Below are 12,860 nucleotides of genomic sequence, written 5' to 3'. Positions count from 1 at the left end.
ATCGAACAAAGTTAATCTTTGTCATCAAATGTTGCATTTGATAAACTGAACTCATGGATTAGGTCCAATAATTGTGTGCATGCTGTAAGGCTTCATTGTATGCAGACTGAATTCTGTTTGTTCCAAAAATATTTAAATGTTTGCCAATTTATTCTCATGATTCAGTCTGTTTATTGAAATTAATTAAAAATCTGATGGCTATTATAAAGACTTTACATGTGTATTTTATCTGATTTAGAGGATATAAAATGTGTGAATGTTTCAAGTCTCAGTTAGATTTTTATTGATCTCAACCTTGGCAGCCTAAAGGGAAAGTGGTTGTTATTGAAAATATATAAAAGCACCTGCAAGTATGTAGCTCAAATCACAATGGATTATGTTAGTTTTATTTGGCCACCTCCACCAGGATCAATAGACTGGTGTGTTGTCAAATGGAAAGATCCTCATTTAATATATCACAGCTGTCATACACGATACCATGAATGCAATGTATTCCCTCTATGTCTCAGAACCAAATGTACAGTGGGTGCTTAGATAAGCAAACTGACCACAATTTCATGGGTATAGGAAGATACTGAAGTGGGGAAAGTAAAAAAGGAATTGTGGTAGGGAGTAGGAGCCAGCACAGTCAAGGGAGTTGATACTGTTATTTGCAGCAGTGATCTAGAGTTCTGAACATTGTTGCCTGGCCAAAAGTAACCTCCTCACAACTACAAAAGATCTTGGAGGGGGAGGCTCCAGTTATCATGGTCAACATTTGAACCAAAGATGAAGATAGAACAAGGAATGAGATTCTGCTGAGGAGCTAAGGTCTAACTAAGTAAACAGAACCTGAAAGAAACAAATCACTTCCATAGACGTATACAAATCGATACAGGGTCAAACAGTTCAGAGAGTTGAAATGTGGCTCAAAGAATGGTGTGGGAGAAATGGGTTTCAATTTATGGAGTACTGGCTCCATAATACTACTTCTACATAGTACATAATACTACTTCTATGTACATAATAGTACTTCTCCACAGTACTGGGGAAAGAGAGAATTGTTTCCTTGGGATGGGGTTCACTTAAACAGAGCTGGCACCCTGCAGTGTCATGACAAATTGTATAACTAGACCTGTAGATAACTAAAGTGTTTAAGTGAAGGGAAATTTATCAATCTCAAGAGAAAAATCAAGGTAACAGAGCAGTATAGCTATTTTGGTAAAGATTACCAGCGTGTGATAGGATGTCACAGAAAGTTTATTGTAATAATGTATTAGTGAATAAAGTCAAATGAAGGAAACACAGTAAAATGTTGAAGACAACTTATCAGAATGCACAAATCATTAATAAAAAGGTAGACAGACTAATGCATGGGTAGAGAAAAATGTATTTGGCATAGTAGAGACAGAGAAATGTGGTTGTGTAACAGCTATACTGTTATAGTACTAAAAGTACTAAAAGATAGATCAAGAGGAAAAGGAATGGTTAGGGATAGCCCTGATAATAAATGATGGCCTTAAATGGTGAGGAGGGACCTTGGCTCAGAATAGCATGAAATAGGATCAGTATAGTTGGGAGATAAAGAATAACAAGCATCAGAAAACCTTCGTGGGTTGGTGTGTGGAGGTGTGCAATAGTCATCTGATGCCCTTATTAAATCTTCAGAAAGTAATTAAATACTATAAAAATAACTATCTCTCTTTCTATCTGTTTAAACTTTTCCAAAAAGACTTATTCTGCTGAGGTGAATATGGTCTGTTCATCAGGCAGCTATGTGATCAAGAACATTACATGGCATAGAAACAGGAAAAAAACGAGCAGTGGAGAAGCTAATGGGACCAAAAGCTGATAAATCCCCTGGATCTGATGTCTTTCATCTATAGTTCTAAAATAGGTGGCTGCTGGGATAGTAAAAATATTGGTCGTGATCTTCCAAAAATTCCAAAAATGGAGCAGTCCCAAGGGGTATCTAACCTCTCCGAAAGGGCAAATGACCTCTTCAAAGAACTCCAGAAGGTTTAGATCGTCCCTCAGGTTTGGAAGTCTCATGAATTATGTTTCAGAAATATCAATGAAGAAAAGTGCTCCTGTTTGCAGGCAGCTGGATTTTTAGATGTGCTATTGCCTCCACGAATTGCAATATGTGAACTACATCCTGTCTCCTTCTCCCCTCCCACACAAACAAAAATGGTGAGTTTGGGTTTTGGTGGCAGTACTTCAGGAATTATGGTTCTGTGGCCATTTTGGCTAAGGCCTGGAGCCTTTCCATCTTTGCAAAACTTCAGACAAAGCAATCAAGAAGATAGGGAAGGAAAAAGATATGATAGCCCCCACGAGGTCCACAGGGAATCACATATTGATCTCCCTGTGGGGCTTGTTGAGTATGAGTCCCCCGGTAACAGTTAATGGCCTGCCCATCTGAAACCATTACCACAGCCTTTTATAATGCAAGCTCAGGACTATAAACTATGGTCCTCTCCAGTTGGGCTTTCTGAGTTATTACACTGGCAACAAGGAGCAAGAAAAGTTTCAGACAGCCTTGCCTTTCAACAAAGCTAGTAAGACAGTGATGGGGAGATGTTGAAAATGCTGGTGTTTGGGAAACTGGAAACTGCAAGTGTGGAGGATTGGCTCCAGTATATCAAAAGAATGAGGTATTTCTTTGCAAATAACAGTTTAGAAAAGGATGACTGACAAAAAGTTATCCTCCTGACCGCTTATGGGGCTCCAAATTTCAGCATCATAAGTTTAACTTATTCAGCAGCTTCAGATTCAAAATTGTTTGATGAATTGGTAGATATGGTATTGGACCACTATGACCCTAAGCTGTCCGTCATGTTGCAATGCTACAGGTTTAACATTGCAACTAGACACCCTGGGGAACCAAAGACTGAATTCTTGACGAGACTGCAGTAATTGGCAGAACACTGAGTACGGGTCAGCACTTCTGGAAATATGAAGGGATTGCTTAGCGTGTGGAATTAAAAATATTGTGACAAAAGGAAGCTACTAAATGAACCAGCTCTGGACCTCAAGAAAACCACAGGACTGGCCTTTTCCTGTGAAAATGTGGGAAAAGGGGCCTGGGAGTTTCAGGGATCCAAACACAGTGCCGTCCTCAGCTTAGGTGACACACCCATGCCACAGAGCCAAGCCCCCAATGGCGAACACTTGCATTTCCCACTTCCTGCCAAGAAAGGTGGCTTGGAGTTGGAGGCTGCGAGATTCCAGAACCATGAGAATTGTCTCCACAATGCAGTGAGGAGGGAGCACATCCGTGTTGCACTTGTAATCATAGGGTCTGCTCCAGATAAAGTTACCAAAACAGACAAAGCATGTTCGATTCATTGGCTGTGCAAAATTGCCCCTTAGTGTCCTGGGATGTGTTAGAAGGATTAGCAGGGTAAATGCCTGGAGTTCTGGGGTGGGATTGTTGTTGGTGCAAACTCAATGGGCACTGTTCTATGATTCTTTCTATGATTCTGTGTCCCACCCAGGCCAAACACAACTTGAAAACACAAGACAAGAATTAGAAGCAGAAATCGGCCTCCAGGCCCTTCAATCCTACACTGCCATTCAATATGATCATGGCTAATCTATGCCAGTCTAAACTTCTTTTCTGCACCATTTCCCCATAGTGCTCTATTCCTCAATCTATCAAATATTTATTCACTTTAACAAAAACACAGGCTGAAGGATGAAGCCACCTCAGGACATGGCTTTATGAATAAACCAGGAGGAATTGTTGCAGCTACTTGCATCACTGCACACAAAGTGTCTCCAATCAAGATTGAACTCCATGTAAATGGCTACCCCCAGACATGGAGATAGACACAAGAATCACTGTATCTAATATTGGGGAGAAAAACTTGAGGCCACTGTGGTCTTTTGCCTTTAAGCCTATGGGACACCAAGGCTAGATTGATCACATATACTGGGGAATCCTTATATATTGTTGGGACTACTGTAACCCCAGTTACACATGGACAACAGACAGTGTGACTGCCCCTACTATTAGTGCAAGGACCAAGGCCCAGCTTTTTGGGAAGGGACTGATTATGGAAAATCCACCTGCATCGACAACAAATCTTTAAAACAGATACTGGCAAATTATACAAAGTCATTGGGAGGTATCTCAAAATGTTTCAAGAAGGCCGCAGGAAGATTCAAGGTGCTAGGGCCAAGATCTATGTGGACCCAGAGGCCTGACCTAAATACTTCAAGGCATGATCAGTCCCTTATGCTGCACGGTGGCACAGTGGTCAGCACTGCTGCTTCACAGTGCCAGGGACCTGGGTTCGATTCCCGGCTTGGGTCACTGTCTGTGTGGAGTTTGCACGTTCCCTCCATGTCTGCATAGGTTTCCTCCAGGTGCTCCGATTTCCTCCCACAGTCCAAAAGACGTGCTGGTTAGGTGCATTGGCCATGCTAAATTCTCCCTCAGTGTACCCGAATAGGCGCCGGAGTGTGGCAACAAGGGAATTTTCACAATAACCTCATTTCAGATACTTGTGACAATAATAAATAAACTTAAATGTAAACTTATATGCCAAAGTAGAGGCTGAATACAAGCATTGTATGCTCTGCACAATTTGCTGAATGGACCACGCCAGTGGTCAAAAAAGACAAGGTGATTCCTCTCATTTCATCAGCCAAATCCAGCCCAGGGCACTGCTATTGGGTGTCTATGAATATACCTTAGAACATCGTCCAAGGTGACATTTAGCCAACATGGATACCTTGAGCTGCCTATTGCTACCCATCAGCCTACGTTCTCCTCCAAAGGTGGATGAAGTCGTCATGATTCTGAACTTCATTGATACTCTGCCTCTATCTGCCAGGCATGGACCCAAAAGTACCCTACATTGATGAAACTCTGTCCTAAGTGGTGGACCACAAGAGCGTCCTATGGAGGATTTAAAACCTTATCTCTCTAAATATCAGGAGTTGAGTATAAGAGACAGCTTCGTCTTATGGAGAGCCCATATGGTCTCCTGCATCCAGGACAGTGATTTATACTTCAAGAATTGCACAATGGCCATGTGGAATTTCTAATGTTCGCAAGGAGCTATGTCTGGTGGCCTGGCAGATACAGTGATATGGAAAACCTGGTTAAGCAGACCAAAACTTGTCAGGAAAACCAGAATGCCCCGCCAGCAGCCTCATTGCACCTTTGGAAATGGTCAGGGTGACCCTGGGCATGAGTACATGCAGACTTTGCAGGGCCATTTATGGGCTCCATGTATTTAATCCCCATCAATGTCCATTCAAAATGCACCAACATGCACTGGATGACCTCTACTACCTCTGACAATATTATAGAGAAATTCCATCAGTCTGTTAGCAAACATGTATACACGATGTTCTCGTGATGGGCAACAGGACCTCATTTACCAGCGGAGAGTTTCAGAGCTTCATGAATAGGAATAGAGTAAGGCACACCTGCATTGCACCCTACCACCTGTCCTCAAACAGCCTGGCAAAGCAGGTAGTCCAGACATTTAAAATGGCATGAAGAAACAAACCACAGGTTCTCTAGAAGCAAAGCTCACATGCTTCTTTTTTAACAGTAGGACTATGCTGCATATGATGACAGGAATAGCCTCACTGGAGCTTTGGTGGACTAATGGCTTTGCACTAGTCTTAGCCTGACATTCCCAAATTTGGTTGAGGTAAAACAAGAAGCCCAGAAAAGGGGCCATGATGGCCAGAGACTAGATAGGGACTTCAAACCAGTGATTATGATCCATGTGAGGAATCTTGGTGACGGCTCTCTGTGGATTTATGGAGTTGTTCTCAAGGAAACAGGACCGGCTTACACAGTAAAAACCAGGGAGAAAATCGTAAAGAAACACATAGATGACCTCTGCCACAGGGAGCTTTCCACAAATGCTACCGACAATTGCAACGATTCAGAGAACAACTATTTCAAAATTCTTCTCATTACAAAAATGGAATATCTTCACCCAAAATTAGTTTGTGTGAGATCCAGGTTTGGAATCCAAAGCTATATGGTCTTAAGTGTGAGTTTAATCACTGGTAAAAATTAGTAAAGAAAAAGAAAGGTACAACGTTTCTACCATCACATCACCATCAGAGTCTTCACACTGGCCTGTGAATGGGAAACTCCAACTTCTAAAAACTCAAGAGCCAGCCATCTGGACGATGAAGATTCTGGCTTAAACATGGAGACAGAAGCAATGGGCACCCAGTCAAAAGTTGCCACCAAGGATGAGCCCCCGGTAGTTACTTTGAATAAAATATTTCACAAAAATGGTAATCAACAAATGTGGGTCGATTCTGAAATTAAGAGACCCATTATCTACCAACTGAGTTTAACAAGAGTTTGCTGCCCGAAATCATGGCCTTGCTTGTCCCAAAACCGTAAAATCTGTCCAAGGTCAATGAACAGACTCTGGGGGCAAAGGGGTATGATAACCCCCACATGGTCTATGGAAAAATCACTGATTGATCTCCCTGTGGGGCCAATTGAGAATGAGTTCCCTTGGAAACAGGCAGTGGCCTGGCCAACTGGAATTCATTACCTTAGCCATAAGGCAAGCCCAGGACTGGGCCTACTGCACTGTAGGCCCAGACAGGCATTGGTGTGTATACACCATGGTAATGGTTTTACTTTGCATTTTCTAATAAATAATGTCCTTTTTCAGTCCAGCTTCCTGAGTCATTACAAAGACTGTGTTAATTTGTACCATAAAGCTAGGTGAACCATATCCTGTCCATGTGCAGTGACAATGTGTTTGTCAGGCTGTTTAAATGAGATTTAAGTGGAGCTTTGCTTCCTGAATTATGCATTTTTTTGCAAGCTCTTGTCTTATAACTGTCTCCTTTACAACAAACTCTGTTAATGTAAAAATATTGCAACAATTCAGAGAACAACTACTTCAAGATTCTTCTAATTGCAAAAATGGAATATTCTTCCCCTAGCAACAAATTGGTTTGTGTGAGATCCAGACTTGAAATCCAAAGTCATACGCTCTTAAGTGTGAGTTTAACCACTGGTAAAAATTAGCAAAGAAAAAGAAAGGTATTTTGAGTAAAATATTTCATAAAAAAGATAACCAATAAATGTGGGTCGATTCTGGAATTAAGAGCCCTATTATCTGTCGACTGAGTTCAACAACAGTTTGTTGCACATTGGGCGAGATTTTATGGTCTCACTCGTCCTGAAACTGTAATATCTGTCCAAGGTCAATGAACCTTTCCATGCTCCATCCCTCACCAGTTCCAATTCCCCTGATGGGTGGGATGGCAAAATTCCAGCCAAAGTCTTTCCAATTTGTTTACTTTTTCCAATAAATTAAAAGAAAAATAGCCTTTAATAGTTAAAGTTTCAGTATTAAATTGGCCTTTTTTTGCAAACTAACAGTATTTTTATTTAGTTTCTTGCTTTTTAATTTAATCCAGTAGTTAATTCCAATGTGTTATAATTGCTAGTTTTCTCGTATTGCACCTTTTATGTGTTTACACCTGTATAATATTGCTTTGTAACTGGACTTGTACCACTAGTAAAAACATTGCCTAGCAACTCTTTATTTAGAAAGATTCATGCATCACAATTAGGATTTCTTCAGAATGAGCCAATACAGGAGCAAGTGCTGTATTCTGCAACATACACAGTCTGCCATTCAGAATATTTCAGAGTCTCATTCAGTTTCAAAAATAAAAGTTAATTTTCTCTCACAAAATCAAAAATGTTGCTGCCATAAATTCACATGAGTCCAAGTCCAATGTCAGTGGCTTTGTCTGGCAGGATTCCGTTCTTTGTTCAAGAGATTTTCTGAAGGTCATTCTTGGGAGTAATGGTGGATAGAATAACCAGCATGTGACCAGCTGCAGCAATACTGCATTTTGAAAAACAGAATTTAAACCAGAGAATATTGAAGAGAGACAGATTCTTAAATGTTTCTTACTTCATCCTTTGTTGACACAGCAATTTAGATGGCTATTTTCCACACTTTCTCCTTACAAAAATTATCAATTATATCATCGAAGGTGATATCTTGTACTTTACATCTACATACTTCCAATTGTCAATATTGCTGAACTTGTCAAATGTTCCTGACTCATTGTATTTCACAAATAATTTTTAACTCTTTTCAATACTGAAAAAGAAAGTTCCGCAGAAGCATTTGCGACAGATGTTGCTAAAAATATTTTCAGAATGGTTTCCACATTTGAAAGGTTGCTTGCAAACCATCACGTACAAGTCTGTACAAATCAGCTGTTGATCCCAAAGCACAGAGCTCATCATTATTGATAAAATGAATGAATTGCTTCACTTCATTTTCAAAAATATTTGTGTGTATGTCTTCCTGGTAGAATTCACTTAATTTCTTACTGCAGTGGCTTTCAGCATTTTCATCTATATCTTTGTCAAAAATCACACAAAATAAATCAACAGTTCTCTTCAGAGCTTCATTTTTACCCTGCAATTGCATCACTACTATGTCACAAACAACATTGTCAGTCTCAATGATGATCTTCTCTTTTTCTTTTAAATTGATTTCATTGTCTCTGGTTTCATTGAAAAATAACTTGCTACATCTTGTACACTTTTCATCAGATATATCAGAGGACCCTATGTTTTTTGTTAATATTAGCTCCTCTGCTTCCATCGAGCTATTGTGGTATGACACAGTGGTTAATCCCTGTTATCTCGCTTCATAATCTGGTAAAAGTGTTTGGGAAGTTGTTAATTGTTCTACATTAATGTTTAGAGATTCAGTAATATAAATACCTGACACGCGCTTTAAGCGAATAATTAACATGTTATTTTATTCAACCAACCAGGGACTTTAACTAAACCAGTAATATTTTAATGACTGTATGGTTCGACTGAAATGCTGTTCAAATAAAGACAAGGACCATTCAGTACCAAAACAATAATAGTAAAATCTTAATCACTCTCAAAAAAAAATACATACTACCAGGTCTGATGGTGTGGAAAAATGTTGGAGTTCTGTAGTTGTCTGCTGCCTGTAAGTGCTGTCTTATTTGGTACTCTTCGCTGGTTAAATGGTGAGTTCTATTCAGAGATATCTGAAGCTGGCATTGTTAAGAACTAACTGTTTCAGCTGATCTAACTACCCTTAACTGCCTTTAACTGCTTCAGTTGACGTGATCCTGGCTTTGGCTCTAGAGATGTTCTCCTGTGATGGCTGTTGTTCTGGCCTTTATATTTGCAATGGCCTCACAATTTCCTTACACCATGATTGGTCTGAGGTTGTCAATAACAGCAAATTCAAATCTGATAGGCTTTTAATAGCTGATTGTCTTTTTCAAACTGATAGGCTTTTAAAATGCAAAAGCCTGTTATCAAGGCAACCCTGATGCATGGGTCTTGAAACAAATGTTGAATGCAGAATCTGTGTGTACTCTGCATCTAAACACTGAAGTCACAATCAGCTTTTGAAGGGACCATGCACTGTTTTCTTTCCCTCTAGCATTTTTACAATTTTTTATAAATCTTTTTTGCATCTTTACAAACTCAACTTCACAACAACAGTCATTTCGAACTTCCATGACAAAACTTTAAACAGAGGCTAACAATTCTACAGCATTCAATACATTGTATCAATATTTTGTTGCGATTTTCTGATGGCATCAACTCTTTCAAGTAAATAGTTTCACAAAGAGTAAAAAACAGCAATATCATGCTTTTCAAATTTCCCTACCAAGGATTTTTGCTTCAGCTTTCACATGTAGCTTTTCTGAATTTGATGCGTCCATGTATGTCTAATAAGGTTTTCTTTATATCAAAGTATTTTCCTGCTATATTTGCAGCAGTATCGAGGCTCTGCCCAGGACAATTTTTGCTTTTCTAACCTAAATTTGCAATAATTTCCAAAATAGTTGTCTCTAGACATTCAGAAGTGTGGGATTACAGCTGGAGAAAACCAAGAAATCTCTCTACAGCTTCACCATGGCTGGTCACATATCTTAAAATTAATGGTAATGGTCTACATGACTCACATCTGGTGTTGAATATCTTAGAATAGTATTTGGCATCTTTTTACTTTGTCAGTGAATTGTTTTTGAGCCACTCTGCCATGATAGCAATGATATCATTATTCCTTTGGTGCATTAAATGTTCCCGGAGCCACAATACTGATAACTTTTCAAATGCTCTTTGAGAGGTTCATCAAATTCACTAAGATATGTAAGGAAGACTTAAAAATAACCTTCGTGATGTGACTGTAATGACTCCTAGGACAAAACTATCCTGTTCCGCCCACTGTGGGAATCACAGCGGGCGGGACACGAACTGTGCAAAGGTTCATTGACCATGGGCGGGATTCTCTGACCTTGGGATGAGCTGGACCGGAAAATTCTGCCCATCATATCCTCTTAGAGTTAGCCCAAAAAAAGACAGCAGTTTGTCTGTGTCTGAGCACTTTCCTGCAATGAGAACACTCCTTTTCAAACTGAGTTGATGACGCATAATCAATTCATTCAGCTAATTTACATCTTTGAACGAACACACTCACAACTTTAATATGAACTTTGGAAGTTTCATGATCAATAACATCTCTTCTAACATTTCTCCAATTAGACTACCCATCAACGAGTGTTTGTTTCCCTTTATGAAGGTCAGGAATAACTTGCAAACGTAATAGTAGTCTGCCTCAGAGGTTTCCGAAAAAATCAACTAGTTTCTCTAGACCTGCTTTTGGCCTCCAACCTCAAACCGTCTTTTCAAATTTTCCATATTATCTATGTTTTCAGGTTTACTTAGTATGAAATATATCAAATCCAGTGTAACATGTTTTGGACATTAGGCAATGTCTTCAGGATAGGTTTCTTACCTCAGTTCAACAGATTCAGTAATATCTTGTAGTTCAATTTATCATTTCAGAGTCCTCTTGCCTAACCTTTGATGTGGTATCTCTGGAAATCGGCAAGTCATCAGATCATTTATACATTCTTTTGGATGAATGTGAACTGTTCAATAGTTTTTAAAATAAAGTGGCAGACTGCTTTTTGCTTAGCTTTGCCTTTTTGCCTCATATTCATTATCTGTGTTTTTGACTTCCAGATTGATTCATTTGCTAAAGAAACTCATCTTGATTTGAGGCAGCTAATAAGCTGTCTGAGAGAGCACTATCAATCCCATGTTTTTATCAGGTTGTAGCTCTGCAAAAATGGGATTTATTTTTTAAAATATGAAACTGCAATTCAAATCATGGATTTCGAACAACACTCATTCTGTTCGACCCTTTCTCATTCCCCACTTACAAACATTCCCTCGCCATGGATCCCCCAGCCCATCACAAACACTCCCTTCCTCCCTCCATTAGGCAACCAATCCTCACACACTCTCCCTCCCCTACGACTCCATCACATACTCTCCCTCTCTGCAACACAAGCTTTCCCTGCTTGCAACCCAACCCCCTCATATACTCCCACACTCTTACACCCTCCCCACATTCCCTCACATTAGATAAAGTAGATAAAGTTATTCCTGTTAACTGATGATACAAGGACAAAGGGACACTAATTTCAGGATTTGGGCAAGAGATACAAGGAGAGTGTAAGGAAGAAGCTTTCATTCTATGCACAATATGGCAACGACCTGAACCTCACTGTCTGATTAGGTAATGGAAACAAAAACAATCAATCATTTCAAAAGGAGATTGGACAGGCACTTGAGGAAAATACATTTTCAGCACCCCAGGCAGAGGATTGGGAGAGCTGGAATGGAGTTGATGGGTTGAATGGCCTCATTCTGTCCTGTAATGATTCCAATAAATATTTTTGTTCTGAAACAATTGAGTGAATCATTTCATCTTTGCTATATATTTAAGGTGAAAGCCTCCACCTTACTGCCACTGGGTGGCAGCATTGTTCAAAGTTCTAGCAAACACAAAAGCTAATTTTATTGGTGTGGATTGTGGCAGGTTAAATAAATCTAAAAGTTAAAGACAGGCTAATGTTTCAAGTGGGCTCTTTGGTAAAAGGGGGAGAAAAGATTGATCATGAAAATGAAAAGTAGGGGAAGGTTTTGTTCCCTAGTGTTGCACTAAGTTGTGCTTTAGAATCATAGAATCCCTACAGTGCAGAAGGAAACCATTCGGCCCATCGAGTCTGCACCAACCACAATCCTGCCCAGACCCTGTTTCAGCAACCCCACATATTTAGCCTGCTAATGCCCTTGACATTTAGGATCAATTTAGCATGGCCAATCAATATAACTCATCCTGTGGGATGAAACCCAAGCATACATGGGGAGAATGTATAAATTACAGACAGACAGTGACCCGAGGCTGGAATTGGACACGAATCCCTGGCACTGTTAAGCATCAATGTTAACCACTCTGTCATCGTGCCACCCAATTTAGTTGCTGAGTCCTCGAGCTATTGTCTTTAAAGGTGAATGCTAAGGTCCTTTGTAGAATATGGCCAATTATCTACCCGCCCTTTAATTCATTGTTGTAGATTCCCAAGAACTGGAACTAGGAAGGCATAATGAAAGAACTAGTTGAGTTATTTTTGACAAGATCCCTCATGGCAGAATGTGAAGCCAGGTGGGATCAGAGGTGAGCTAGCAAGATGGTGACAAAACTGGCTCAGTCAAAGAAGACAGAGGGTAGCAGTGGAAGGGTGTGTTTCTGAATGGAGAGCTGCGACAAGTGGCGTTCTTCAGGGATCAGTGCTGGGATCTTTGCTGTTTGTAATATATAAACGATTTAGAGGAAAACATAACTGTATTGATTAGTACGTTTGCGGATGACACAAAGGTTGGTGGATTTGCGGATAGCGATGAGGAACATCAGAGGATACAGCAGGATATAGATCAGTTGGAGACTTGGGTGGGGAAATGGCAGATGGAATTTAATCCGGACAAATGTGAGGTAATG

The sequence above is a fragment of the Carcharhinus amblyrhynchos genome, chromosome 11 (assembly GCF_965287045.1).
Source record: "Carcharhinus amblyrhynchos chromosome 11, sCarAmb.v2.hapA, whole genome shotgun sequence".
In the NCBI taxonomy this organism is placed as follows: domain Eukaryota; kingdom Metazoa; phylum Chordata; class Chondrichthyes; order Carcharhiniformes; family Carcharhinidae; genus Carcharhinus; species Carcharhinus amblyrhynchos.
Note: the sequence above shows the minus strand (reverse complement) of the source record.